Genomic DNA, 6,000 nt, shown 5'->3' on the forward strand with positions numbered 1-6,000 from the left:
AAGTTTTTTGTTTGATTTTATGGCTTTTGGGTGAAATTTTGACGATAAGAGTTGGAAGTGATATTGTAAAGAGTACTATGATTTTAAAAAAAAAAAATTAATTTTTTTTAAAGCCTATATGTAAATTTAAAATAAATAAATAATACATTTACTAAGAAAATCCTTATATATGCAAATGAAGTAATTGTTGCATAGTTGTGTGCATGTAAGGAAGAACCTAAGTTATGGTATTATACTTAATGCAGCTAGGGTTTCGAGTCCATGCTTTTACTTTATTAGATCAATATAGTAATTTCAACTTTTTAGTTCATGATTTAAAAATATTTTTACGAATTTTAAAGATGATTTTTAACCTATATTGTATATCATGTTATTTTTAGTTAGGATTGTGCGTTAAGTATCATAGATAACGAGATAAGATTTAATGAAAATTAGCTGTTGAGCAAATATAAACGTCTAAAATGTCGTCTACTTAGTGTATGTTTATCGCTAATTTTTTCTTCTTCTACGGTTGCAAGTAAAGATGAGTGCAAAGACAATGAGAGGAGTTAAGACAGTTGAGCTAAGTTATGAGAGAATTCATGATAATGTTTTTGAGAGGATTCATGATAAACTTGAGATTCGTGCACAATTATTAGAGAATGTTTTATTAATTTATGACACCTTTTGCATGCACCTCACAATTATGTTACTTAATGTTCTTCTGAGATTTATCATTTATCATTTATCAATTGAGTTGAGTTTGGTTAACACTTTCTCTTTTAATGCATATTCTCCTTAGAGGGTATCATCCTACATACACATTACATGAATTAAATGATATTGTAACTAAATGGAAGTTTAAACACTAATGTAATTCTGGAACATGACACAAAACTATCAATTGATTAAACTAATGGTTCATTAATTATTATTTTTCTTTAAGTGGTTTATTGATTTATCGGCAGTCTAAACATAAATTATTTATAATCCAGACACTATAGCATAAGACAATAATCTAAATAATGCATTATAAACTAAACATGTTAGATCTATATGATAATTTATAGGCCACAAATTATACTGAGCACAAAAATCTCATTAGAGGACAAAGGGTTAAAACCTTTCTTCGCAACAGTAATATTGCAATGTCGAGTTTCCATCACATATGCTAGTATGTTCTCCTTAGATCATATAATATCTTTTTTACAACTAAGTACCAAATCGGTATACCATTATTTCATAACTAACTACTAATCCAACAAGCATACCATGCAAATTATGTTAAAAAAAAATTTTCCAGACAAATAATACTAAATAATAAACATGTTTCAGATTATTGCTAAGATGTGTTTGCAGAAGCTAACGTTATAACACACATAAGCAAAACTATTTTCACTGTATACGTTTCGAAATTCAGCTAACCTTAGGTCTAACTACTGTATATCTTCTTAAACAGTCATATTAAATACATATAAAACTCAAACCTAGTCAAACCTAAACCTTGATCAACAATACAAAAAGCCCCTAGTCGAAGCCAAACATTTACATAACTTAAGTATCTTAAAATCCTAAAATTTATATATAGTGAAATATGGCACCCTAGACACATGTTTACCAAATATAAACTGTTTGCATGAAAAATGCAACTCATAAATAACAAAAACTTCAAAACTATCTATAGGGGTGAGCAAAAAAACTGAACTGAAACTGTTAGATATCCGGTTTTTAATTTCGATTTCTATCCAAAACCGCCCTACCTGGGGTAGGTTCTGATTCCAATTTAGTGGAATTGACCAATTTCGGTTCCACCTCTTAAGGAACCGAAACCAAAATCTAGAAATAAAAGGGCAAATATATATACTTAATAAAGTGAAAAGGGGAATGTATATATGTGTTATAGTAATACATTGTATTTAACCTAGTATTGTAAATCATCTTCCAAAATAATACAAATAGTATACAAAAGGGAATTTCTTATGTGTTGACTGGGTTGAGTTTTTTGAACCATTAACTAGAATAAGATTTAATGCTCTCAATGTCCACAACATTTTCAAAATGCCAATAATATTTAACTTTGTTAACAAATAAGTTGAAATTGAATTTTAATTGTTAAGAAACTACACCTTGTGGCACCAACCAAAACTTGTTATCTACAATTATATGATCAACTTGCTGGGTGAATTGTAAGCAGTGAGGGGAGGTTGTTAAAAGAGAATGAATATGTTTGATATTGGAGGAATGAGTGAAAGGTTTAAGAGTTTACTACATGGCGAGAAAATGACAAAACTTTCTACCATTGATTAGGATTTGAAAATGAGACACATGAAGAAAAAGAATTAATAACATGTATAAAAATTTATGGTTGAGAGGCGGATATAAAGGAGTAGTATTTTTGTTTTGTTGAGCAGTTAATTGAAAAATCTTCAATCATGATTTGTATTTAAGCTTTTAAAATCCTACATATTATTTTTTAAAACAAATTCAAGTTTTTGAAAAGTAAAAGTTCTAGGTAGGAATCAGAATCTACCCCAAACCTATAAGATCAATTCCGAGTAGGATCTGACCTTGTAGATTCCCAGTTTTGATTCATTTTTTTAAGAATCAGTCAGTTTCAATACTAGTTTTGGTTTTAGTTCTAGTTCTAGTTCTAGTTTTAGTTTTGGTGTCTCAAATTTTTACAAGGTACCCGAACCCACTCACCCTATATATCCACACATTACACCATATTCCTAAGAAACCATAACACAACCCAACACTCATTTCAACATACAAACCCTAAAAAACATTTTACATATAACACCATCAAAATTGAACAAGTAAATACAATAACATTCTTTTTTGGGTGACAATGTAATCATAACACACACTTTATTACACTATACACAATCACCAAATAGACCAAACTTTAATTTTCACATAACATAATTGCAAGCCCTATCATAAAAGACACACCAAAATTTGATAAGTCGATGTCATAAACTTACTCTCAGAATTTGAAAATAACAAAGTCATCATAACCTTTACTTTCGTCTCTATTCATGCGTTTAGCTTAACAAACTATATTTGTAAACACTTAATGGTTGGACCTTTGCTGTAACACCCTCCTTCAGAAGTATTACCTTCCAGAGGAAGAAGTCACTAACTTAGACTATAAAAGCATACATTCACTTGACAAATACCATTCATTCCTAAACCTTATTGCAAATTTACTGAAATTATTATATAAAATTGGGAAAATGCACAAAGAATAAACGAATATAACATTCCATAACAGTATGTGTGTAGCAAAACATAAACATAAAATGTCTAATCCAAATACATAAGTTGGAATATCATAAAATAAAAAATGACTAAACTGCCCCTTAGTTGCCTTATGCCTGCTAACTACCACTTGCCTTGTAGTAGTTACAATCACTTGAACCTGCATATATATAAAGTATGGAACTTGTAGTAGCTACGATTACCTAAACTTGCACACATATAAAGTATGGAAGTAAGTAAAAAGTCGCTCAGTAAGTAAGGACTATACTAACTTTTACATATTCTCCAAAATACTACTCGTGGCTTAACCCATTATAACTTGGTCATCAAGAGTCAATCCCCAAACTCCTATTGTGATGACATGGATCCTATAGCTCATATTTACAAACTTTGAAACTTCTAGGCTACATAACATGTCTCTTGAGACTAATTGGGTCTATTAGGTCACTAAAAAATCATTTTAGGTGACGAATTAGAGTGACCTCATCATCTTCAAGTAAAGCACTAACATAACTATAGTTGTACCTATATATAATATGAGCTTTTGCTATGTAGTCTACTCACCTACACCATTACAAACTATCAAACTATAACTAGATTCTATTATGAGCAAGATACCTTATTGTAGGAATAACATCATGCTATGGACATGTCTTACTATAGATAGTATATGAAGTATATACTCACAGTGCCCCCTTGTAACTATCTTAAGAAATGTCTAACATGCATGCATCTCAAGCCATATAATCATCTCAGACTCATCTTAGCTTTCACCCTACTCATAACTCGTGTCCTAACATTATCTCTCTTTTGGGCAATTAGACACTACTATGTACCCAGAAAGTTCATTCTATCTGTTAGGATAACCCCATAAACACTTAGTCTGGTACCTTTAACTTTCTCTTCTTTTGACATTATGCACAGGCATGTATCAATGAGTGCACAAGTGTACGTCTATTCCTTTAAGAACAGGGAGTCCCTTATAGTCATTGCCTTTGATACATGTTATGCACAATTGTGCCTTCTCTTTTCTTCTGAGCACAAACACTGTCATTGTTTATAACTCACTAAGACACTTACAGGTACACATGGGCATGCATGGTCGGGTGCACAAGCATGTGACCTGCTTTAAATTTAATTAAACATGTAAACATTTTGACCTACATACTTCTTAGGGGTATTATAACACGTTTTCTAGAAGTACTATCTTCTAGGGGAAAAATATTACTAGCATTGATCATTACAACAAATATTTAAGTAAATAATTAAATAAAACAAAACAATGAATTGAATTTAATAAAGAGAATACCAAACAACCCTTTTATAAAAATATTACAGAAATCATGTAAAGGATGTCATCAGTATATATAAAAAGAAAGTATTTACAAATCATCAATTAATAACCCAAATCTATGATTTATTGAAAACATAAACACATAAAACATAAATTGACATAAATGCCCTTACTACTCTTGTCGGACGCGACCTTGCATCGCCCATCACTTAGCTTTATCCCTTATAAAATAGACAAAATAGAAAATGGTGAGTGATAAACACTCAATAGGAACATAAAATAAACTTTACTAAAATTACTATTTTACCCTTAATTTGGTTCACACTAACCCGGTAATCGAGAATAAACTATTTATTCTCCTTTGGATGATGTGAACTCTCATATGATTGTTTGTACCTTGAGAGTCACTAACTTGATTTTCGTGTCACATGACTAATGATCCCTCAAGATCTTATCTTCACTTGACACACTATAGGTGAAAACTCATTTAACTTTTAACTAAAATGTAACTAGCATGTTGATCAAATTAAGTCAAAACATGGATTTGACCTTAGTCACGTGAGTATCATAACTTTAAAGTCCATTTCCTATAACACTATTGGATTGTAGTCTATCTTGAGCCTACTACGGTTTACCATACCCTATTATAGGTGATCAGTATCTACTACAAATAGTGCTCTACTATGAGCAATGTAAGAATTATCTCATAGGTGTCGCCTCATAATCACCTTAAAAATTGTACTTAACTATGGTACAACTTGGATTCTTGAGGCATTGTCTCATTTTATAAGTCTTGTTTCTGTCTTCGGAGCTTTTAGGATTCATTATTCATCTTTGAATTATTTGAACAACACAACTCATGATCATTCTTAGAGCAAGTTTCAAGTACATTCATTAAGTATTTTTGAGATATTATGATGACAATTTGACCATTGGTAATTGAAAATAATGATGAGTAAGTTTTGGTTGGATGTTGATTGTAATAGAAGCATATCTAAAGTTTGGCATATGTCTCCTCACATTTTATACTTTACCTTTTCTATAATATAACTTGGATTCTTAAGGCATTATCTCATTCTATAATTCTTGCTTTTATCCTTGGAGTTTTTAGGATTCATTATTCATCCTTATATTATTTGTACAACATGACTCACGGTCGTTCATAACCTACGAATGGTTGTTCATTCTTTGTTCCTAACAAATGAATGTCCTTAGTATAATGGACAAACATTCATCATCCTTTACTATAAGTCCATTCCTTTTTATCTTGTCCTTTAGTAGGCTATAAAGTATCTTAGTCTTTTTACACTATACATAACTATTCATATCTAATGACCAATCATTCGTGACGTCTTTTCTGACATTGATAAACGATAAGCAGTCGTATGCACATTCATCTAAGCTAATTCAAAAAATTACGAGCCATGAACAGGCATTCATTATCATATAAATGGTTGTTCATG

Source organism: Mangifera indica, chromosome 14, assembly GCF_011075055.1.
Source record: "Mangifera indica cultivar Alphonso chromosome 14, CATAS_Mindica_2.1, whole genome shotgun sequence".
Classification (NCBI taxonomy): Eukaryota; Viridiplantae; Streptophyta; class Magnoliopsida; order Sapindales; family Anacardiaceae; genus Mangifera; species Mangifera indica.